The 26292-nt window shown below is 40.1% G+C and overlaps 1 protein-coding gene and 1 long non-coding RNA gene across 4 annotated transcripts in view; one reads left to right on the top strand and one right to left on the bottom strand.

The window, feature by feature from the left end:
- Positions 1–26292, top strand: part of LOC106579432 (cadherin-23) — a 706260-nt gene that overhangs the window by 285445 nt on the left and 394523 nt on the right. The window lies entirely within an intron of this gene.
- The window catches only part of LOC106579436 (uncharacterized), a 66032-nt gene continuing 58319 nt past the window's right edge, over positions 18580–26292 (bottom strand). The window contains exons 2-3 of the long non-coding RNA XR_001322654.2: positions 19847–20114; positions 18580–19744 (exon numbers count right to left, since the gene is read on the bottom strand). This is a non-coding gene — a long non-coding RNA (uncharacterized lncRNA). The remainder of the gene's footprint in view (positions 19745–19846; positions 20115–26292) is intronic.

The following is a 26292-nucleotide window of genomic DNA, read 5'->3' on the forward strand; positions in this document are numbered from 1 at the left end:
ATACAGAACGTATTTCTTTACTTAGCGGCTTATCAAAAAGCTGATAGTAGTAGTATTTCCACTGAAATGTCAAAAATGGTAATTGCTAACCCGTTAGCTCAAATTTTTACCACACCAATAATAACAAAACATTGATGGTTTGATCACAAGATAACACTGTTGAAGGTAATATATTTCTTAAGCTCTGTTGAATATGCCGATAGTACGGATTGCTACGCTAGCTAGGTTACAGCAGGACACATACTGCAACTAGTTTCAACCAATGAGAAAATAGAGGATGCATATCGTACAGTAAATTAAGAGAAATTAAGAGTGGGATAGATAGAAAGTCATGCAGAGAATTGGTATTTCTTGTATGCAAACCACATAGCCAGCTTTGCCCAACAGCCACCCCCTGTGCCCTGGTATGCCCTGGCTAAACTCTGAGTGTCCCCTAAGAGGGTCACCAGCCATGATGGTAGCACATTACATGGGTGCCCAATGCTGCCCATGGCAGTGCCAGCTGGTTAATAATGTTTACTCGCACTGGTTGAGTCAGGGTGGCATGCAGGGTGGCAGTGTGGCACACTTCTTAGTGATAGAGATGCCCATCCCTTGACAATTTGCTGAGTCACTGGCTGACCTTAACCAGTCACTCTGCCCCTTTCACTTACAGAGACAAGGCACTGACCAAACACACACACACACTGAGACACACACACAAACACATATAGGTGTGCGCACACACACACACACACAGAATGGACAGAAAGCCTAAATCCCAGTCCAGTCCACTTCTTACAAAGCCACACCATGAAAACAAACACAGTGGCCTCTGCTTCTATAACCCCCCACCCCCACCCCCACTCACTGTTACAGCTAGGCAATGCTCTTTTGTGTTGCAGAATTGAAGAAGAGCATTAAAAATGCATTAATTAGATAGTATGTCTAGTCACTTTGGCAGAGGGAAATCATGAGTTATGGCGCTGTACTAAGCCCTTATGGAGATGGAGCCTGTAGGGTTGATCAAATCATTATCATTTTCATAGATAATGGATAGTGAAAGATAATGATGCAGTGCTCAGTGTTTAAGGTGGGAGGATGATGGAATTTGGTGTGTGTGTGTGTGTTTTTCGTGTGCTTGCGTGCCCGTTAGTGTGTGTGTGTGTGTGTGTGTGTGTGTGTGTGTGTGTGTGTGTGTGTGTGTGTGTGTGTGTGTGTGTGTGTGTGTGTGTGTGTGTGTGTGTGTGTGTGTGTGTGTGTGTATGACTCTGTGTGCATGTATGCACACACACGCGTGCAGGTGTGTATGCCTGTGTAAGACACCTACTTCTCATCTCCTCGACTGTCGTCAGAGGGTGTGACTTAGTCCTTCGGGACTCGTCTCATTAGTACAGTAATTAAGATAAAAGGTTTTAACTGCAGAGTTGATTTATGCTAATGAACTGGGGACCTGGGATCAGGATATCCTCCCTCTCTCTCACCATCGGAGGGCTAAGCTGGGATGTGATGCTTACAGTAGATAGTGACACCCTGTGAGCTCTGGATCTGTTATTGTTGATTGGTTGGTTGTGTGTGTGTGTGTGTGTGGGAGCGAGCGTGCATGAGTGGGGCCAAGAAAGAGTTTGTATTAATAGTGACTACCCAAGTGCCCACTCCCTGACCCCATCATGACCCCATGACCCTTTGACCAGACCTTAGATCTGAGGCTCACTGTTTTCTTGCTGTTGATTTGTCTTTAGCCAGAATTACAGTATGTCCCAATAATCTTTATTTTCTCCTGAAGGTTGCAATTGTTGCCTTCCCTTCATGAATTTGAAAGTAAATGACTGGTATATGGAAATTCCAATTTTTTTACATTTGTGGGGAATTGAGAATGAGTGCACACTTCAGAAGAAAGGATATATTATTGGGACGTTGCACCATACACTGTAAAAATGAGGTAGTTCTGCTAACTACATTTTTTTGGTGGAAACCCGTTGCCTAGAATCATTTGAGTAACCCAACTCAAATTATGTCAGTGTTCAATACTTAAAGTAATAAAGTGACATCGTTATTTTTTTAAGTTCTAAAACATTTTTGGCATTAAATTGCAATATGTATTCTGAACTATAACGATTTAAGTTATTTGAACATTAATATTTGTTGTAGTGAACATAAAAATGTAGTGTCCCTTCTACTTCAATTATTAACCTTCATTACAAATTTTTGTCAAGTGTAAGTAGTTCTGGTTAGTCATTTTCAGTGGTCGTGTCTAGGGCTGTGGCGGTCTGTGAAGCACCTCTCCCTCACATGGCTCTGTGTCACATGACCGGATCTTTCTCACAGGCTACAAGTGAAGACAGACACATCGGGGAAGCAACTGTGTGCATCCTTATCCAATTACAAGGTGCCTATTGAAGATATTGGAAGAACTGTCACTTACTTTGTCAGCTAACAAGATGAGTAGGACTAAAAAACAGCAAAAGCACTAGGCTATGTCAATCTACTATCCCCATAGTACAAAAGGGAACCTATTCTAGTCTGTGCTAGAAATAAACATTTCAGACATAGTTTGGGACAGTTGTGGGATGTGATAGATCCCAAATTAATATAACCACTTGCATCTTAAAACCTGTTTTAAGGCCAGGCACCACAGGCAAAAATTGTGATTTCGCTTGCATCTGTCAATTTTCAGATTTAGGGATATTTTGCAACTATAACTTCCATACTTTCATAAAATGTACAAATAATTTGGCAAATATGTATATAAATACTTGATTTGTATAATGTTATCCCAACTCCGTCAACTACACCTAGCAATAATGTAATTCTTGTTAGTGTGTTTAATGTAAAACTTCAACCATTATTTTTAAAACTCCATGTTGAATCATATATCATTCAAAAGCTTGTTTTCCAGAGCATATTGTGAGCTGGTCCATACATGGCAATATAGACATAGTGCTTCGTGCTGAAAGATTAGTAATTTCCTGATATCCGATTGGTTACTGGCAATTAAAGGTCCTTTCCGGCAACCTGATTGGTTAAAATGTCTCACGTGCCGCGCAGCACTTCCTTGTTCGAAATCTCTCATAAAGAATTCCCGTAAAGAGAGACAAAATGAGCAAATCTCGAAGAATATATCTACAGAATGTGAATAAATATAGGCGATCTCTGTTAGCTAATGCAAGAAAAGCAGTCAATAAAATAACAACTTAACCTGATCAGCCGATCGAGGCAGTGGCAGTACAGATAGAGGAGGAAAAGGAGGTAGCCGCCAGAAGCGCGTCAAAATGCAAATTAGTTAAGATGAAGATGACAGCTATCAGCATCAACCAGACAGCAGCCAGCCAACAGTGGCTTTTATTCCACATGTCAAAAATAAAACAACTTGTTTTTTATTTGATTTGCCCTAAGTGTCTAAACACTGGACGGAAAATCGCCATAGACCCCACCAACCAGGTGTTCTGTAATTCTGTCATGATAGAATATGCACACTGAAGGTGATCGTGATGCATTTAGGAGGAGTGTTTACACGTCCTCCAGGCTGCAGGAGTGCTCCTGGGTAGATGTGGCATTTTATATAAATGTGAGAATGGTTCTTCTAGCCCACAAATTTGGACGTGATTATGCAGCTCTAAAGAAAATAAGCAAAGTCCTAGGGATTCCTTCCTTGTGTCTCAGCTCATATCAGAGACATGAGAGGAGAGTGACAGGTAAATAAAAAGGGAGTAGCCCATTATTGTCAGGTGACTTGCTGTGTATAAATAATATTTATTTCCTTACTCCAGCAAATGTATTCAAAGTGAATAAACAGAGTGAGAGGAAAACATAACTATACAATGACTGTCACATAGGCCTACAGTGTCATAGGGCTGTAGCCTACTGTGATTACTGAGGAATTAGTAAATACATGCTGATAAGCTAATATTTACATAGGGTAACATGCTGATATTTAGTCCTGCAGTTTTGAATGTAATGTCGACAGACATCATAGTAAGTACCCCCCCCCCCACCCCCCCACCCCACCACCACACACACACACTTTAGTTGCAGAGATTCAGAGAGGGCTACAGTCAATGGAGAGTGCTGGAAAGCTAATTAGAATAGCATACGCAGATATAGACCCAGACATAGCTGAGTTGCTGAAGAAGGATGAGGATGCCATCACAGACATTCATATATCCTTTGATGGAACTTGGCACAAGAGAGGATTCACTTATAACTACGGGATAGGTGTGTGCATAGACATTGCAACAGGTCTAGTGATAGACTATGAGGTGTTGTCTTCATACTGCCATGCATGTGTGATGAAAATGGAATTACTGAGGAGGAGTTCAGGGAATGGAAGGATTCACATGCAGATGACTGTGCTCACAACTTCTCAGGTTCGAGCAAAGCAATGGAGCAGGACACAGCTAAACGCATGTGGGCCAGCCAGTCAGTCGCCACCACCTTCGTTACACCGAGATGCTCTCAAATGGTGACAGTACTGCATACAAGCAGTTGTCAAATTAGATCCCTACCCAGGCCTTGAGATATGGAAACTAGAGTGCATGCCCACAAGAGGATGGGAACAGCGCTTCGTAAACTTAGTTCAGAGAAACAACTTGGGGGGAGAGGTGTAGGGAAACTCACTGCACAAAAATGTAAGAGTCTGCAAAACTACAGGGGTGCAATTCTGGATAACCAGGGTGATAATAGAGGGCATGAAGAATGCTATCTGGGCTGGTCCATTCCATATCGACAGATTAAATCCCTAATCATGGTAGATCTTGGTGCTGGTACCAGCGAGCCCTAGAAAATGGTGAAGATCCACCTAGTCACAAAAACCATGGAGGCCATACCTTTTTTAATAGAGGTTGCACAGAAAATTGTTCCTCTATGTCATAGGATGTCATATGATAACCTCCTCAATAGAATGCAGCACGTAGGAACCCAGAATGCAAATTAATGTCTGAACTCACTGTATAATATGTAATATGGTTGCGGTGCCTCAAAACTGTCTTCATGAGCAAAAGCCACATTGACAGAGCAGCCAGTATGGCAGTAGCCACTTTCAATGAGGGAACCACTGCTCTATCATATGTGATGGACAAATTGCGGCTTGACAGCACTTTGGTGACGCTGGAAGCAATCAGAGAGGAGGACACGAGGCGTGTTGTGAGAGCTGATGCTGCTTCAATGGAGTGTGCCAAGCGTAGGCGCAGGTCCCATGTCAAGAAAGTAAAGCGGTACCAGCAACAACGCAAAAAGGGCCTTACAAATGGGGCAAGCATAGCTGATTAATGTTCTGCACATTTCACCAGCCATTCAATAGCCTTGTATGTGACAAATTGAGCAAAGTGATATGAGATTCTTTCTAAAACTGATGATTTGCCCAACAGACCAGTATTCAAAGCATATGCTCTATTGCTTGAAACAAATGTTTTCAATGTGCTAATGCATTTGTAAAAGGTATTTTTTATGTTTATTTGTCAGTTTAGAAGTGATATATGAATAAGATATTAATTAATGTGACATAAATGGTCATATTTATGGAAAGTACATTTAATTGCATTAGTTTATCTTTATTGGCCATTTTCTCAAAATTACATGTTTCCTGTGCTCCAATTAATTTGTCTCAGTCTTCAAAGCACTTACATTTACATTATTCCACACACAGTTTCTAGGTCTTATAGTCAGACTGGCATGTGTCGCCAGTTCCTCAAAAAGTTCTACAGATGCACCGTCGAGAGCATCCTGACCGGTTGCATCACCGCCCTACAGAGGGTAGTGCGTACAGCCCAGTGCATCACTGGGGCCAAGCTTCCTGCCATCCAGGACCTCTATATTAGGCGTGTCAGAGGAAGGCCAAAAAAAGTAGCAAAGACTCCAGTCACCCAAGTCATAGACTGTTCTCTCTGCTACCGCACGGCAAGCGGTACTGGAGTGCCAAGTCTTGGTCCAAAAGGCTTCTTAACAGCTTCTTCCCCCAAGCCATAAGATTGGTAACAATTAATAAAATGGCCACCCGGACTATTTACACCCCCGCCCTTTGTTTTTACATTGATGCTACTTGCTGTTTATTGTCAATGCATTGTCACTTTCCCATTTACCTACATGCACAAATCTTGACTAACCTGTACCCCCGCAAATTGACTTGGTACCGGTATCCCTTGTATATAGCCTTGTAATTAATATTTTATGTTATTTTTTACTTTATTTCGTTTATTTAGTAAATATTTTCATAACTCTATTTCTTGAACTACATTGTTGGATAAGGGCTTGTAAGTAAGCATTTCACGGTAAGATCTACACCTGTTGCATTTGGTGCATGTGACAAATAACATTTGATTTGATTTGAAATAGCGAATGGAGGATGTTTTTCCCGTGGTTCTTTTTCACACATCTTAACTTGACTTTACAGTGGCTTGCGAAAGTATTCACCCCCTTGGCATTTTTCCAATTTAGTTGCCTTTACAACCTGGAATTAAAATTGTTTTTGTGGGGGGGGGGTTGTATCATTTGATTTACACAACATGCCTACAACTTTGAAGATGCAAAATATTTTTTATTGAAACAAACAAGAAATAAGGTAAAAAACTGAAAACTTGAGCGTACATAACTATTCACCCCCCCAAAGTCAGTACTTTGTAGGAACACCTTTTGCAGCAATTACAGCTGCACGTCTTTTGGGGTATGTCTCTATAAGCTTGGCACATCTAGCCACTGGGATTTTTGCCCATTCTTCAAGGCAAACCTGCTCCAGCTCCTTCAAGTTGGCTGGGTTCCGCTGGTGTACAGCAATCTTTAAGTCATACCACAGATTCTCAAGTGGATTGATGTCTGGGCTTTGACTAGGCCCTTCGAAGACATTTAAATGTTTCCCCTTAAACCACTTGAGTGTTGCTTTAGCAGTATGCTTAGGGTCATTGTCCTACTGGAAGTTGAAGCTCCGTCCCAGTCTCAAATCTCTGGAAGACTGAAACAGGTTTCCCTCAATATTTTCCCTGTATTTAGCTCCATCCATCATTCCTTCAATTCTGACCAGTTGCCCAGTCCCTGCCAATGAAAACCATCCCCACAGCATGATACTGCCACCACCGTGCTCCACTGTGGGGATGGTGTACTTGGGGTGATGAGAGGTGTTGGGTTTGCACCAGACATAGAATTTTCTTTGATGGCCAAAAAGCCCAACTTTAGTGTCATCTGACCAGAGTACCTTCTTCCATATGTTTAGGGAGTTGCCCACATGCCTTTTGGCGAACACCAAATGTGTTTGCTTATTTTTTCTTTAAGCAATGGCTTTTTTTTCTGGCCACTCTTCTGTAAAGCCCAGCTCTGTGGAGTTTATGGCTTAAAGTGGTTCTATGGACAGATACTCCAATCTCCGCTGCGGAGCTTTGCAGCTCCTTCAGGGTTATCTTTGGTCTCTTTCATTAATGCCCTCCTTGCCTGGTCCATGAGTTTTGGTGGGTGGCCCTCTCTTGGCAGGTTTATCGTGGTGCCATATTCTTTCCATTTTTATAATGGATTTATTGGTGCTCCGTGGGATGTTCAACGTTTTGGATATTTTTTTATAGCCCAACCCTGATCTGTACTTCTCCACAACTTTGTCCTTGACCTGTTTGGAGAGCTCCTTGCTTGCCCTTGCTTAGTGGTGTTGCAGACTCTGGGGCCTTATAGAACAGGTGTGTATATATACTGAGATCATGTGACAGATCATGTGACACTTAGATTGCACACAGGTGGACTTTATTTAACTAATTATGTGACTTCTGAAGGTAATTGGTTGCACCAGATTTCATTTAGTGGCTTCATAGCAAAGGGGGTGAATGCATATGCACGCACCACTTTTCAGTTTTTATTTTTTTTACTTCACCATTTTGGACTATTTTGTGTATGTCCATTACATGAAATCCAAATAAAAGTCCATTTAAGTTACAGGTTGTAATGCAAGAAAATAGGAAAAACACCAAGGGGGATGAATATTTTTGCAAGGCACTGTATCTGTTAAATACTCTGCATTAACATGACCTTGTTGTTGGTGTGATTGCTTTAATCATTATTGAAGGTCAATTTGCTTGACAGTTTTGATGTCCGATCATCATGATCAATTACACCTCACAGCACAACAAACGTAATACTATTTTAGAAATATACTTTTCTTTCTTCAAACATACATACGCCATTGTGTAAAACGTTCCTAAAGTCCACATTTTTTGAATTACCCATAATCCTCAAAAAACAATGCACGTGGCACTATTAAATATTCATAACTTGCAAAACCGTAATAATTCTACACAGATAAATCATGTTTTTTATTTGTCTATTTACTACTTTATTATTGTAAGTAAAGACATTAAACATAATAGAATCAAGAAAGAACAACATATTTAATAATTGTTTGATTGACTTAAAAAAGTATAACTTGTAAAAACTATAACTTTAGATTAGCAGAACACAAATAAATAATTATATTTACTCAATAACCTCATATTTGTTCACAATACTCAAAAATATTAAGTGATACCAACATCAGAGTGAGTTCCACTTATATGATTTGAGTTCTACAGGCAGGTGGAGATCTTTGAGTAACCATTACTCAATTGCTTTAATGAGTTAGACAATTACTTTTTTTACCCCTTTTCTCCCCAATTTTGTGGTATCCAATTGGTAGTTACAGTCTTGTCTCATTGCTGCAACTCCCATACGGACTCGGGAGAGGCGAAGGTCGAGAGCCGTGCGTCCTCCGAAACACAACCCAACCAAGCCACACTGCTTTTTGACACAATGCCCATTTAACTTCTATGGGCTAGGTGGATGAATATTTTTCACCTGCGGGACACAGCCAGTGAAACATCAGGGCGGAAAATTCAAAAACAACAAAATGTCATAATTCAACTTTCTCAAACATACAACTATTTTACACCATTTTAAAGATAAACTTCTCGTTAATCTAACCACATTTTCCGATTTCAAAAAGGCTTTACAGCGAAAGCAAAACATTAGATTATGTTAGGAGAGTACATAGACAAAAATAATCACAGAGCCATTTTCCAAGCAAGGGCACGTGTCAATAAAACCCAAAACACAGCTAAATTAAGCACTAACCTTTGACTATCTTCATCAGATGACACTCCTAGGACATTATGTTACACAATACATGTATGTTTTGTTCGATAAAGTTCATATTTATATCCAAAAACAGCATTTTACATTGGCGCGTGATGTTCAGAAAATGTATTCCCACCAAAACGTTCGGTGAATGTGCACATCAATTTACAAAAATACTCATCATAAACGTTGACAAAATATATAACAATTATTTTAAGAATTATAGATAGACTACCCCTGGATGCAACCGCGGTGTCAGATTTTAAATAGCTTTACGGAGAAAGCACATTTTTCAAAATTCTGAGTACATAGCTCAGCCATCACGGTGAGCTATTCAGACACCTGCCAAGTTCGGAGCAACCTAAACTCAGAATTAGTATTAGAAATATTCTCTTACCTTTGCTGATCTTTGTCAGAATGCATGCCCAGGACTGCTACTTCCACAAGAAATGTTGTTTTTGTTCGAAATAATCCATATTTATGAACAAATACCTCTGTTTTGTTCGTGCGTACAGATCACTTATCCAAAGGCATAACGCGCGAGTGTGGAATGAGAGACGAAAAGTCAAAATGTTCCATTACCGTACTTAGAAGCATGTCAAATGCTGTTTAAATTCAATCTTTATGGTATTTTAACATAAAATTGTGATGATATTCCAACCGGACAATAGCATATTCATTCAAGAAGAAAAAGAAGGAACGGCGTGCTCGTGTGACTGCGCATATCCAATCCCTTTGTTGCCAGGCAGACCACTCAGTATCTGAGCTCCTATTATCTGCCCAGTGACAGGAACATGCTCAAACCACTTTCTGAAGGCTTTAGACAGCCAATGGAAGCCTTAGGAAGTGCAACGTCCCCCACAGACACTGTAGCTTCGATAGAGAATCAAAAGAAGAACTACAATTCTCAGACTTTCCACTTCCTGCTTTGAATTTTCTCAGGTTTTTGCCTGCCATATGAGTTCTATTATACTCACAGACACCATTCAAACAGTTTTAGAAACTTCAGAGTGTTGTCTATCCAAATCTACTAATAATATGCATATTCTAGTTTCTGGGCCAGAGTAGTAACCTGTTTAAATTGGGTACGTTTTTCAACCGGCCGTGAAAATACTGCCCCCTAGCCCAGACAGGTTAACCCGGAAGCCAGCCGCACCAATGTGTCGGAGGAAACACTGTACACCTGGCGAACGTGTCAGCATGCACTGCACCCGGCCCTCCACAGGAGTCGCTAGGGCGTGATGAGAGAAGAACATCACTTCTGGCCAAACCCTCCCCGTACCTGGACGACGCTGGGCCAATTGTGCGCCGCCCCATGGGTCTCCCGGTCACGGCCGGCTGCGACAGAGCCTGAACTCAAACCCAGAATCTCTAGTGGCACAGCTAGCACTGCGATGCAGTGCCTTTGACCACCGCGCCACTCGGGAGGCCCGTAGACAATTGCTTTTGAATATGTAATGACAGATATTAGGGTTAGAAAGTGAAGAACAAATTGTGTCACACTTCTGGTTTTTGTTTAACTTTATAATATACAAAATCCAATGGTATGTAGCTAGATAGTTCAGTCATCCAGTTTGTTATTAAGGGGGAATATGAGGCTTTCCAATTGATGAATATTTAAGCTTTTTTTCAGCAATTACACCTAGATTAAAAAACTACAAAACTGATATCGATCATCAATATTTACATTTCCCAACATACATAATTGTGGGGATGGATGGATATAAATTCCTAGACACTTTCGGAGCATTAAAGTTCTTATTATGATGGATCACGTTGAGATGAAAAAAATTGTATGACATAAAACATTACTTTTCTGTCCTTGCATTTATGGAAATGTAAGTAATAGTTATATCATATATTAAGCATTAATCAATTAAATTAGACATTGAACTTGAACCCTGTAAGAATCCTGGATCTCGCTGCTGGACAGTGTTTTGTAGAGAGATCTCAAAAATGCAGTGTAACTACGTTTATTTTGTGTCTCCTCATGTTACGGGGTAAAATCAGTTTTCATGTGCACATAAATCCAAAATAATGTATGCATTGCCAAATTGAATGCTTCTAACCGAAAGAGTCACCATAACTTGATATTTAAAACCTAAATCGATCTGCTGCCAATGACTGGAACGAACTGCAAAAATCACTGAAGCTGGAGACTCCCTCACTAACTTTAAGCACCAGCTGTCAGAGCAGCTCACAAATCACTGCACCTGTACATAGCCCATCTGCAAATAGCCCATCCAACTACCTCATCCCCATACTGTTATTTATTGTATTTCTCTTGCTCCTTTGCACCCCAGTATCTCTACTTGCAGATTCATTTTCTGCATATCTATCACTCCAGTGTTTAATTGCTATATTGTCATTATGTTGCCACTATGGCCTATTTATTGCCTTACCTCCCTTATCTTACCTCATTTGCACACACTGTATATAGACTTTTTCTATTGTATTATTGACTGTATGTTTGTTTATTCCATGTGTAACTCTGTGTTGTTGTTTGTGACGGACTGCTTTGCTTTATCTTAACCAGGTCACAGTTGTAAATGAGAACTTGTTCTCAACTAACCTACCTGGTTAAATAAAGGTGAAATAAATAAATCAATAAAAATAAACTGTCATTAACATGGTTCTTCAATAATTCCGCATAATACTTGTTCAATAGTTATTTGGTGTCCAAGCTGATTAGTTATGCCAGGATATTTTCAGATCCAGGACGTCATTTTCCGAATGACAGTCAAGTGACGAACAGCTGTTGTGATAGTGCATGCGATACAACAACAACACAAGTGCTGGAAAAAAGGTGTTTGCGAGGAATGTCCAGAATATTTTGGTATCTCATTCGTTACGCCGGTGAAGACAGTTGTGCCTGAATCCACATTGAATCTAATTTCCCTAGCAAATTGACGTTGATCATCTGTTGTTGTCTGCTTGATTTACAGTAAGGTCTCATTAGATTTAACAGAGAAAGCATCAATGTAATGAGTTCATGTTTTCATACGTTTTTGTGTGTCAGATTGGACACCGAGTCTACTGTGCACAATTGTGTAGGATAGACTATTGGCGCAACACCCAATGCTATTCCTATTATTTATTCTGGATATAATGACAACAAATTACATAGCCTGGTGCGCTTATTCACAATATAATCTGGTAATGAAATACATTTTGTTTTCCATGTTAGAGCTTCAATTTTAAACAATACAGGGGACTTGAAGTAGCCTACTGTTTGAGTTTGGAGCTCAGACAATCAAGTACTGAAATAGGACTACTTTGAAAATTAGACATTTCCCCAATTTGGTGCGTAAAAAATTATTGTAATTATTGTAGCCAATTTATAAATTTTCCTGCTCCCTTATAATTATCTGTAATATAATTTTTTATCCGTTTTTGTGAGAGATGTGGCCACTTTCGCTTGTTTCCCGCCACTTCAATTGAAGGGTGTTACGCTACCCTGTTGTGGTACAACCATGTGCAGTTATTATGAGGACTACAACATCTAAAGATGGCTTCAACTTGGCTTCCATACAAATCCTTCCATTAAAAAGGAACCTGGTTTTTCGTCACTCTCTCATTATAAAAACAGACATGGTGAGATTCAAATGGTGAGATTAATGCTACCGCTATTAACAACTTTATTATGTGTGCCTGCGTCGGCTACATATGCTACAGAAAAATCGCCATGTATGCATCCAATCTATTTAGTCAGGCAATGTCCATATTATTCTCACAAATTTAGGATGTAATAATACTTTTCATATCAATGCATTGGCAAGGCCCCAAAAAATATTTATTCTTGAAATGGTAATGGCCTACTTTTTTTTTAACACTTTTTACATGCTTTTTGGGGAGGGAGGGTTCTATATTAGGCCCTATATGCACAATTATATAAATTATACAGTTATATAACAATCAAAAACAATTGTTTTTACACTGATGCTACTTGCTGTTTATTGTCAATGCATTGTCACTTTCCCATTTACCTACATGTAGAAATGATCTTGACTAACCTGTACCCCCGCAAATTGATATCCCTTGTATATAGCCTTGTTATTGATATTTTATGTTATTTATTACTTTAGTTTATTTAGTAAATATTTTCTTAACTCTATTTCTTGAACTGTATTTTTGGTTAAGGGCTTGTAAGTAAGCATTTCACGGTAAGATCTACACCTGTTACATTCGGCGCATGTGACAAATAAAATTTGATTTGATTTGAAATAGCGAATGGAGGATGTTGAAATGGTAATGGCCTACTTTTTTTTTTTTTTTACACTTTTCACATGCTTTTTGGGGGAGGGAGGATTCTATATTAGGCCCTATATACACAGTTTGTAACGGTTGTCGTCGGGGATAGAGGACCAAAACGCAGCAGGAATGTGGATGCTCATCTTGTTAATTTATTTTAAATCAAGAGAACACCAAAATGAAGAACCCACGAACAACAAAACAGTCTTGTCATGCTCACACAGGCAAAACAAGAAACAATCTCCCACAAACACTTAACCAAACACATACCCATATATAGGACTCTCAATCAGAGGCAACTAGAAAACACCTGCCTCCAATTGAGAGTCCAACCCCAATAAACTAGACATAGAAATACAAAAGACTAGAGACCACATAGAAATACAAAAACTAGAACATAACCCCAAAAACCCCGGAAATAATAAATCAAACACCCTACTACATAAAACACCACCCCGAACCACATAAACAAAATACCCTCTGCCACGTCCTGACCAAACTACAATAACAAATAACCCTTATACTGGTCAGGACGTGACACAGTTATATAAATTATACAATTATATAACAATGAGGTCCTTGAAAATTACAATTAAGTGCTTGAAAAAGTCCCTGAAAATCCTTAAATTTGACTTGCCAATGTCTGCATGAACTCTGCTTAAAGGATGTATAGTCCTAAGCCTCTGTTGTTATGTAGGTGGAGTTATGGGCCAATTTGTATATATTCAATTTTATAAATATATTTTTTTGTTTTTGTTTCTAACCATTTTGAATTATTGATCCCAAAGTCACACATTGGCCCCATTATTTATAGAAACACACAGCCGTGATCACACAGTCTCACACACAGCCGTGATCAAACAGGCTTGGTCAGGGGGATGCACAGTACAGCTCAGTGATGACTGCTGGGACTGCCAGTCTGAAAGCCCAGATGAGGCCCATGCAGGCAGCCCCAAAAAACTCAGCTGTCTCTACTCTACCTACAGCCCCAGAGGTTATCTAAAAATATGTTGTAAAATGTTCAGTTGAGCTATATTGAGAGCAACAAGTGAAAACTCAAAAGAGTTTACCAATGCTTTACCTTGTACAGAACCTGTATCTCTGTATCCTCCAATATATCTGATTACAGATCTGGCATCTTCATTTGATCATGCTTTTGTTCCTCAGCAGGAAAATGTAAATAGAATGCAAATGTACTTGTGATTTACATTAACCTGCATTTATGTTTTTCACCATGAGGGGGCAGTCGAGTCCGTCATTCAGACCGGGGACTGCTACAGTGCTTCTCAAACTTTTTCCCTGTGACCCCCAAAGTGGAGTGGTTCAAACCTTGCGACCCCCATGCACGCACATTATCCCTTTGGAGGGCACAGTGCTCATTGCCAACTGGCTGGATACCATTTTCTTCCTCACAAATATCGTAATAATTTTTCCCCAGAACATCTTCATCCCATAATATTGAAGCCAATTTGTAAGTCGCTCTGGATAAGAGCGTCTGCTAAATGACTTAAATGTAAATGTAAATGTAAAGCAGTGTGGTGTCACAGCTATCTTTAGCAATATAGCCAGTAGCCACCTAAATCAGTTCTATCTGAAATACGAAAATGATCAATGAAACCTCAATAGCCTATTATTGTTCTGACAACGTTGCATTCGTAATAGATTGCTAAACTGTATTTTATATGGATAATACAAATGTAGGCCTACTTTGTTTTTGTCAGGCAAAACCAGAGAAAATGAAATAAGTGCTCCTGGTCACTAAGCTTGATATGCGCGCTTGCCTTTGCCACTTTGAGAATAGTCTGATGGGTGAGAAGAGAGCAACTGTTTCAAAAACCAAAAACCTATGTTACATTTTCTAATCTATATACTGTATCCTATTATAGGCAATTCATAAGTTATCCTGCTCCAATCTAACTGTTTCGGAAGGTTGTGTTATGGTTTGCGACCCGTGTAGCCTAGGCTTCAGCCAACAGTTCAACATTGAAATTAAGGCAATTCATTGTATACATGTATACAAGTTCTGTACATGTTCTCTGCAGACAAACAAAGGCACTACTGCAAAGGGGGGGTTACACATAACCTAGGCTACTGCGCAATTAGACTCACCTTTTGTAATTTAATGAAAGGTGTGAAGCACTACTGTACACAACTTGAGCCTCTCTCCTCTGAGCAACGCACAATTTACATTCCAGTGTGATTATGAATAGTAGCCTAAACACTGTTATCTCCATCTCCCTATGATTCCTCACTTGTTGACCATGATACACCAGTCTTAAATATATTAATTGATTAGCCTACTGGTAATTCAGAGCATACTGGCAGGATCCCAATCCAAATCCACACTCCCAAACCATAGAATACACAGCATCACAAAGAAATCCATTATTCATTTGTTTTTGCAGGTCCTTAGGAATATTATCATTTATAATATTAGCATTTGTTTTCAAAAGAATAGAATAGCATATTTTGATCATATATAATATTACAACTTTAATAAAGCTATGTTACTGGACTATGCAGTCTATAGGCTACATGGTTCCACCATGCAAATTAAATAATTAGGCCTAGTTCTTATTTTGTTCATTAAACAAACAAGACACTTATATTCCCCTGCCCTGATCACAGTCAACACACAATACTGTTTGTGTTTGCCTGGCTGAGTGGATGAGCTAATTTCTCCCCCCCTGTAGGCTACTTGCAATTTGTGCTAACCCTTTAATCATGCAACAATGATTGTCATTATCATTTAAGAATCTGGCAATTTTCCACACCCTTATGTTAATGTTATACAGTTTACAAACATTGGTGGGTGTGCGTCATGCTTTTTATTTAGCTTTTCACTAGAATGGTAACATTATAATTAAATGAAACACTGAGTATACAAAACATTAGGAACACTTTTCTAATGTTTTGTGTTGCACCCGCCTTTTGCCCTCAGAACAGCCTCAATTCATCAGGGCATGGACTCTACAAGGTGTCGAAAGCGTTCCACAGGAATGCTGGCCCATGTTGACACCAATGCTTCCCACAGTTGTGTCAAGTTGGCTGGATGTCCTTTGGGTGGTGGACCTTTCTTTATACACACAGGAAACTGTTGAGCCTAAAAAAAACAGTAGCATTGCAGTTCTTGACACATTCAAACTGGTGTGCCTGGCACCTACTACCATACCCCGTTCAAAGGCACTTCAATCTTTTGTCTTGACCATTCAATGGCACACATACACAATCCATGTCTCAAATGTCTCAAGGCTTAAAATCCTTCTTTAACATGTCTCCTCCCCTTCATCTACACTGATTGAAGTAGATTTAACAGGTGACATCAATAAGCGACCATAGCGTTCACCTATTCACTCTACTGAATGTCATGGAGAGAGCAGACTTAAAACAGAGTTTAGTCAAGGAAAAGGGGCTGAGATACGGGACTGTCTGTCCTAGGATGACAAGGGCAGCCACATAGGAAAACAATGTGTAGCCCTTTCCTGTAGTCAAATGTGGCATCATTGATTGAATGGTATTCATATTTTTCATAATTAACAAACCTTTTTTTTATTACCTGAAAATCCGGTCTTTCAATGTCAAACAGTTTTGTTCTATTTCAGTCTTCTGTGATGTATATAAAGTGTAACATTGGGGTGCAAACTCAAAAGTGAATACACTTCAACTCTATAACTGATATGGTACATGTATTTTCTTTAAGCCCATAACCATGTGTGTGAGGTGTATACTTTTGTTTCAAAGTGTATTTGTTTAAGACCCTGATTTAGGTCACAGCAGTAATTAAACACACAGAGGTGGGGGTGTTCGTTTAATTTGGAATAAGCTTTTATTTTAATATTTACCACTGTAGCAGTACAAATCGAATTTGAAACAAATAGAAGAATGGTTGAATTAGAATTATTTAGAGATGCCGCACAAAGTTTGACTTCATTGCATTTAGGGGGACTTATGTCTCATTCAGGGGATAATCATTATTATGATATGCCCGTAAGCCTAAACCTCAAAAGTAATACTAATTTACTTTTTACTGTCCTCCAAAGCTCATTGCTGTGAGAGTCATTGACTGCATCCTAAATCACACTATTCCATAGTGCACTACATTTGTGTGTGACAAAGTAATGCACTATATAGGGAACAGGGTGCCATTTGGGACACAAATAGAGAGTCATTGTCATCCATTTGTCACACACTTGATTGAACTCAACAGATTTTTTGGTTTTCTTTCTCGAAGCACAATCCCCTCCATAATGACTACACATGTAGTTTTTCCACTTTCGCGATTCAATGCACTTAGTCTATCTTTTTCTCTCCCTGCTCTATTTCTCTCTCTTTCTCTCACTCATAGCGAACACATGTTGAGAATTTCAATGTCTCTACTCTCAACAACGTATGTTTCCTTGCTTGTCTACAGAACATATCAAGTCAATGAGACTTGCTTTGTGATACAGTAACATAGCCTTCTATATTGATATGTTGTGGTATTTCAATCCTACCTATTGATATGGTGTGGTATTTCAATCCTACCTATGCCAGTTCTATCCTCAGAGATTAAGCTTTTTTTTTAATCGCTTTGGTTCTATTTTCACAAGTATATGGTACATTTTCACAACTCTTAGTACAAAACTCCAAGCCAGTCACATTCAAAACCTGTCATTGTGCATTCATTTGGATTGTAAACATCTCTCACCACACAACCATTGATTCAACATACACATTTATTGTGAAATGTAATGATAACATTGGTTTCATCACCAAAACAACATAATGACATCTTTTCAACTTTGTTGTTTGAACTACCAGTTAATCCAATAGCAAACAATGCAAGATATGTGTTTCAAAACACCATTAGAAGTGCTGAAAGTATATTTATTTATTTTTACTTTATTTAACTAGGCAAGTCAGTTAAGAACAAATTCTTATTTTCAATGACAACCTAGGAACAGTGGGTTAACTGCCTTGTTCAGGGGCAGAACGACAGATTTTTTTCCTTGTCAGCTCAGGGATTCAATCTTGCATCCTTTCGGTTACTAGTCCAACGCTCTAACCACTAGGCTACCTGCCGCTCTAAACTACCTGCCGCTGTAAATTGTTGGATTTGATGTAAAATGTTTACTTTATGGTGTTATGTTAGAAAATGTCTTTGCTGTATATATTCTAGTGTAGTGTGTGTTGTTTATTTTAATTTGACAAAAAAAAGGGGGGAGTGTAATTACATTTTTATGGTTGTATTGCCCTTGTGACCTGTTGTGGAAATTCATACTGAGAGACTTCTTCAAACAATCATCTTTATTTAATATTGATGAATTATTGCAATAATGAGACTAGTCAAGCCAACAATCTTGACTGTTGGGCCGAGTAGCCTAACCTTTACACAGAGTTTACGCAGAGTTCTTTATATAGCTGACACTAAGAATGCTTAGTCATGGTTTGTTCAACCCCTCCTATGCAGATTGGGTCATCATAAGCCACTCTGGGTTCATCCTGTCATTATCTGCACGTATGTTGTTGTCTTAACCCCACCCTGGCTTAGTTTCCCATTTGCAAGGGTGATTTTGAGACAATGAGGGATTGTTCTACTCCTAAGCTATATCTAGTAAAACCCATTCTTCTCTATGTAATGCAGTCTTTAACTCATTTGTCAGCTCAAGCCATCTTTAGGGACAGTACGTCCAGATTAGCTGTAGGGAACTAGAGTGGAGACCATAAAAACACAGCATTAGTAGGACAGAAATGTCTTCCCATTTGTTAAGTATTAATTGCCAACTATTAATATCAAACAAATCAGGTAAATACCACATTTTTCTCTCACAGACCCAATAAAAAACAATTGTTCACAAAAGAAAAATGTGCTGAAAGTAATATGCTATGGTACTGTAAAGTACAGTAGATTACACCGTTTTTTTTTTGTTTTGATATAATTGCAACATTGGTGTACTGTCTGTAATCAAATGTAGGAAATTGAATAAAACAAATTAAATGAATGAAAATAAAACATAACGTTTAGCCCGCATTAATCTGTTTTGAGCATTTGGCCATAAATTCTCATCCACCTCACAGTGAATGTCTTCGGGAAAAGCCTTTTGGTATAACAAATCCAAGCTTGACATTGGTCTGCATTGATGTCGCCTCATACCTCATCCATGGCCAGAAGCAGGGTGGCAAGCTCATGGGGATGGCGATCCTATACCTTCTACCTCCATGCTGAAAAAAAATGATCCAATAGGGTTGAGGAAAGGATAGTATGGGGGCAGGTATATCTTCAGAGATAGCTGCGAACATGGAGAGGTTTCCCCCACGTTGTCCAGGCACTTGAACGGTCGCCCGTTGACCGATGAGTTTCCACTAACAGCTCCAAAGTTTTAGCCAGGTTAAATCCCGCTTCATCAACAAAGATATACTTGTGATGGTTCACAGCAGCATCAAGCACCATCACACTCTAAAAATATATTTTGGTTAGTTATTTTTACAGTATAGTTCCAATATTGCGAAGTAGCATGTCAATCAAATAGTAACAGTAATACAGTATATAGTGTTGTACCTGAACATACTCAGCCTGCAGTTGTTTCACTCTCAAAAGGCACCAGGTAAATGTGTTTTAAGATACATGGTGCCTCTTCAAAAGACGGGCGATTGTTGATAGGCTGACGGATGCCACATTAGCAAAGGTGTCATCGTTTCTCTCAATGACTTGCTTTACTTCAGACAGCTGTATGTCATTCCTGGCCCTCACCATTTCCACCACTGCCCACTCCTGCTGGTCAATCAGCACACAGCAACAGCCAGCACCATTGGGTATTCTGTCATTTCTGAGGGTAGAACAGAATATACAGTTGTCATGGGAATTATTTTATCCCAATTATAATAATTAACAATCAATAAGCCTTGACTAATTCCCAAGGTTTGTAAGACAATGGGTTAATAATTAGGCAAGGACTCAGCTTTCAGCAAAAGGTCTGTACAGTTTATTCAGAGAACGTTCTGCCCAACATTAACAAAGAAGTTCATTTTATCCTCCCTCTCTGCTTACGCACACACCTCCACACCAAAAGTAGATAACCTACGCACACACATACACACAAACAGTAGGTGAACAGTATCTCTCCCTTGACTTCCCACCACTGTTAATCACTATCCAGCGCTGTCTGTGGTTCCCCCGAGATTAGGAAACCTTGAGGGTCATTACCTTTCTCCTCTAAGTTACTCCAAGTTCCTCAGCTGCCGGGTCAAGCACAGTCTACTTGTTGTTATCTTAGGCCCACTAAAACACACACACACACACACATTTTGTCCCGGGCCTCTACTAGACCTTATGGGACTAACGTTCAGTACATTAATTATTCATTATCCATGCTACATAACTACTAATTAATAATGGATTATTGATTCATTTTACCTTTATTAGATAATTCTCTTATCAACAGTGCCTTGCAAAAGTATTCTCCCCCCCTTGGCGATTTTCCTATTTTGTTGCATTTACAACCTGTGAAATTGGAGGGCGCGCAATTCAAATAAATAATCGTAATATTAAACATTCATGAACATATCATTTAAAAGCTTAAATTCTTGTTAATCTAACTGTGTTGTCCGATTTCAAATAGGCTTTACGGCAAAAGCATACCATGCGATTGTCTGAGGACGGTGCCCCACAACATATTTTTCAACCAGCACAGGCTTCATAAAATCACAAATAGTGATTAAATAAATCACTTACTTTTGAAGATCATCCCCTGTTTGCAATCCCAAGGGTCCCAGCTACAACATGAATGGTCGTTTAGTTAGATAAAATCCTTCTTTATATCCCAAAAAGTCAGTTTAGTTGGCGCATCGATTTCAGTATGCAGACAAAGGAGTCCAAAAAGCTACCTCTAAACTTCATCCAAACAAGTCAAACGGCATTTATATTTAATCCTCAGGTACTCTAAATGTAAATAAACTATAACATTTCATACGGAAAGTAGTATGTTCAATAGGAAAGGAAAATGTGTAAGCGCGCGCCCTGCCCTCTCCCTCGCGTGCTGATAGACTGATATTGTTCCGGTGCTCTTCTCACCAAAACTCAAAATTCTTGCTTGTTTTTCAGAAAAAAAAGCCTGAAACCTTGAATAAGGACTGTTACCATCTAGTGGAAGCCATATGAATTGCAATCTGGGAGACGGATTTACATAGAAACAATAGGTTTCCATTATAAGAGCCTGGGACCTCAAAAAAAAAAAACCCGGTTGGATGTTCTTCGGATTTCTGCCTGCCATATCAATTCTGTTATTGTTTCAAAAATTATTTTAACAGTTTTATAAACTTCAGAAGGTTTTCTGTCCAATCCTACCACGTATATGCATATCCTGACTTCTGGGCCTGAGTAACAGGCAGTTTACTTTGGGTATGTCAGTCAGGCGGAAATTCAGGAAACCAGACCAGATTAAATTGATTTTGATTTCATGTAATGGACAAATTGGTGATGTGAAATTAAAAAAATAAAAAGTGGTGCTTGCATATGTATTCAACCCCTAACTAAGATCTGGTGCAACCAATTACCTTCAGAAGTCCCATAATTAGTTAGATAAAGTCCACCTGTGTCTCACATGATCTGTCACATGATCTCAGTATATATACACTGCTCAAAAAAAATAAAGGGAACACTTAAACAACACAATGTAACTCCAAGTCAATCACACTTCTGTGAAATCAAACTGTCCACTTAGGAAGCAACACTGATTGACAATACATTTCACATGCTGTTGTGCAAATGGAATAGACAACAGGAGGAAATTATAGGCAATTAGCAAGACACCCCCAATAAACGAGTGGTTCTGCAGGTGGTGACCACGGACCACTTCTCAGTTCCTATGCTTCCTGGCTGATGTTTTGGTCACTTTTGAATGCTGGCGGTGCTTTCACTCTAGTGGTAGCATGAGACGGAGTCTACAACCCACACAAGTGGCTCAGGTAGTGCAGCTCATCCAGGATGGCACATTAATGCGAGCTGTGGCAAGAAGGTTTGCTGTGTCTGTCAGCGTAGTGTCCAGAGCATGGAGGCGCTACCAGGAGACAGGCCAGTACATCAGGAGACGTGGAGGAGGCCGTAGGAGGGCAACAACCCAGCAGCAGGACCGCTACCTCCGCCTTTGTGCAAGGAGGAGCAGGAAGGGGCACTGCCAGAGCCCTGCAAAATGACCTCCAGCAGGCCACAAATGTGCATGTGTCTGCTCAAACGGTCAGAAACAGACTCCATGAGGGTGGTATGAGGGCCCGACGTCCACAGGTGGGGGTTGTGCTTACAGCCCAACACCGTGCAGGACGTTTGGCATTTGCCAGAGAACACCAAGATTGGCAAATTTGCCACTGGCGCCCTGTGCTCTTCACAGATGAAAGCAGGTTCACACTGAGCACATGTGACAGACGTGACAGAGTCTGGAGACGCCGTGGAGAACGTTCTGCTGCCTGCAACATCCTCCAGCATGACCGGTTTGGCGGTGGGTCAGTCATGGTGTGGGGTGGCATTTCTTTGGGGGGCCGCACAGCCCTCCATGTGCTCGCCAGAGGTAGCCTGACTGCCATTAGGTACCGAGATGAGATCCTCAGACCCCTTGTGAGATCATATGCTGGTGCGGTTGGCCCTGGGTTCCTCCTAATTCAAGACAATGCTAGACCTCATGTGGCTGGAGTGTGTCAGCAGTTCCTGCAAGATGAAGGCATTGATGCTATGGAATTCCCCAGACCTGAATTCAATTGAGCACATCTGGGACATCATGTCTCGCTCCATCCACCAACGCCACGTTGCACCACAGACTGTCCAGGAGTTGGCCGCCACCTCATCAGGAGCATGCCCAGGCGTTGTAGGGAGGTCATACAGGCACGTGGAGGCCACACACACTACTGCGCCTCATTTTGACTTGTTTTAAGGACATTACATCAAAGTTGGATCAGACTGTAGTGTGTTTTTCCACTTTAATTTTGAGTGTGACTCCAAATCCAGACCTCCATGGGTTGATAAATTGGATTTCCATTGATTATTTTTGTGTGATTTTGTTGTCAGCACATTCAACTATGTAAAGAAAAAAGTATTTAATAAGATTATTTCATACATTCAGATCTAGGATGTGTTATTTTAGTGTTCCCTTTATTTTTTGGAGCAGTGTATATACACCTGTTCTGAAAGGCCCTAGAGTCTGCAACACCACTAAGCAAGGGGCACCACCAAGCAAGTGACACTATAAAGACCAAGGAGCGCTCCCAACAGGTCAGGGACAAAGTTGTGGAGTACAGATCAGGGTTGGGTTATAAAAACATGTAAGACACTTTGAACATCCCACTGAGCACCATTAAATCCATTATTAAGAAATGGAAAGAATATGGCACCACAACAAACCTGCCAAGAGAGGGCCACCCACCAAAACTCATAGACCAGGCAAGGAGGGCATTAATCAGCGAGGAAACAAAGAGACCAAAGATAACACTGAAGGAGCTGCAAAGCTCCACAGCGGAGATTGGAGTATCTGTCCATAGAACCACCTTAAGCCGTACACTCCACAGAGCTGGACTTTACGGAAGAGTGGCCAGAAAATAATAAGCAAACACATTTGGTATTCACCAAAAGGCATGTGGGAGACTCCCCAAAAATATGGAAGAAGTTACTCAGGTTAGATGAGACTAAAATTGAGTTTTTTGGCCATCAAGGAAAACGCTATCTCTGGCACAAACCTAACACCTCTCATCACCCCGAGAACAACATCCCCACAAGCATTGTGGTGGCAGCATCATGCTGTGGGGATGTTTTTCATTGGCAGAGAATAGGAAACTGGTCAGAATTGAAGGAATGATGGATGCTAAATACAGGGAAATTCTTGAGGGAATCCTGTTTCAGTCTTCCAGATATTTGAGAATGGGACGGAGGTTCACCTTCCAGCAGACCTCAATCCAGTTGAGAATCTGTGGTATGACTTAAGGATTGCTGTACCCCATCGGAACCCATCCAACTTGAAAGTGGCTAGATGTGCCAAGCGTATAGAGACATACCCCTACATAATTACAGACTTGTAGCTGTAATTGCTGCAAAAGGTTGCTCTACAAAGTATTGTCTTTGGGGAGGTGAATAGTTATGCACGCTCAAGTTTTCTGTTTTTTTGTCTTATTTCTTGTTTGTTTCACAATAAAAATGTTTTGCTTCTTCAAAGTGATATGCATGTTGTGTAAATCAAATGATACAAACCCCCCAAAAATATAGTTTAATTCCAGGTTGTAAGGCAACAAAATAAGAAAAATGCCAAGGGGGTGAGTACTTTCGCAAGCCACTGTACTGTCAATAGATCATACTGTAAGAATACTGTAAAAAAAAAATGGTGAATTTACATGCATTACAATATGTCATTTCATGTAAATGTAATGGTAAAGCATAGTGCATATCCTTCAGACTTACCAGTTTTCTTGGCAAAATGTTTTCATGAATGAATTGATAGTAGTTCTTTTCAGATTGGGGTGACCTAATCTGGCACCCTCTGCAATGGTAAGGCCTCTGTTTAACCCCTGGGTCAATGACGATGGCCCGAACTTCATTAGACACAACAGTTCCCTGCCATCTGCCTCCCTTTCTCTGATGTCCACCTTTTTGAAGGGGGGCCCATGCACATCTCTTTGACCTCTTTGATTGGGCCCATGCCTACCTCTTTGACCTTTTTGATAGGGCCCATGCCCACCTCTCTGATGGGGACCTTGCCCACAAACTCTTTGATTTCTTCCTCCATTGCTGTATATCCTGCTCCAAGTTGAAAGACATTGCAAGTGTTCACATACCCCTTTTTATATGGTGACCAATTTACAAACAGACATTTCTGTAGCGCTCAAAATCCGTATATAGTAGACAAACCAGTTTACCAAACGGTTAAGTGATTAACCATTTAGCATAGTTGGATTAAGTGATGGTCAAATGTATTTAAACTAATTAGAAGTGAATCATGTGAAAAGTATTGTGAGCATTGCATTGCGAAAGGCAATTTCTCTATATGAAAGGTATTTCTAACACTGATTAGGTTTGGTGAAAAAGTTACTGTGTGATTTTGTGTCTTTTAGTTAGTCAATTGAAAATGTGCTTAAAGTTTTGAAAAAACAGCCTTTTGATTATCTGTTTTGAGTATTGTACTAAGAGTTCTGAAATTTGACCACATACTTGTGGTAATAGTACCAAAGGGATTTAAAAAACTGTAACACAGGTGTGTGTGTGTGTGTGTGTGGTATGCTTCTTGGGAAACACTGCTTGCGTTTCTCATTTTCCAGTCCACTACAGTTGGTAATGTGAGAGCTTTGGCAATCCTCTCATTTCTCACATCATAGTATCAACCCCTGTAAGTTAGCTCCACAGTCCACACATTGACACACACACACACACACACACACACACACACACACACACACACACACACACACACACACACACACACACACACGCACACACACACACACGCGCCTGCATACGTGCCTGTCTGCATTTGTGTATGTGCCTGCCTGCATCTGTGTGTGTGCCTGCCTTCTTGCCTGCGTGTAACACTGCCTCTTCCCATCATTTCTATGGATATATACAAATAACTATCAATAGAAAACAGGTAAAACAAAATTAAAGTGCAGCTAGTTTGCTATCTTTCCAGCTTCTGTTTGAAGTGATTGTGTTAGCTGTGTTGTTGGCTAGCTCCTCTGACCAAATGTCCTGACGAGAGAGCACATTTTCTACGCCAGGCGAAATTGTCCGTCATTAGCTCATTGTTATGGATGTATCCAAATAAATGTCAAAAGAAAACAGCTTAAACAAACGCAAATGCAGCTACTTTGCTGTTATTCTGGCTGCAGTGTTTGACGTGACTGTAAGTTAGCTGTAGTTGGCTAGCTAGCTAGCTGGGCTGGCATGGTTACACATGGTCTGCGATTGTGAGGCCGGTTGGACATACTTCCAAATTCTCTAAAACGACGTTGGAGGCAGCTTATGGTAGAGAAATTAAC

The sequence above is a fragment of the Salmo salar genome, chromosome ssa19 (genome assembly GCF_905237065.1).
Source record: "Salmo salar chromosome ssa19, Ssal_v3.1, whole genome shotgun sequence".
Taxonomy (NCBI): Eukaryota; Metazoa; Chordata; class Actinopteri; order Salmoniformes; family Salmonidae; genus Salmo; species Salmo salar.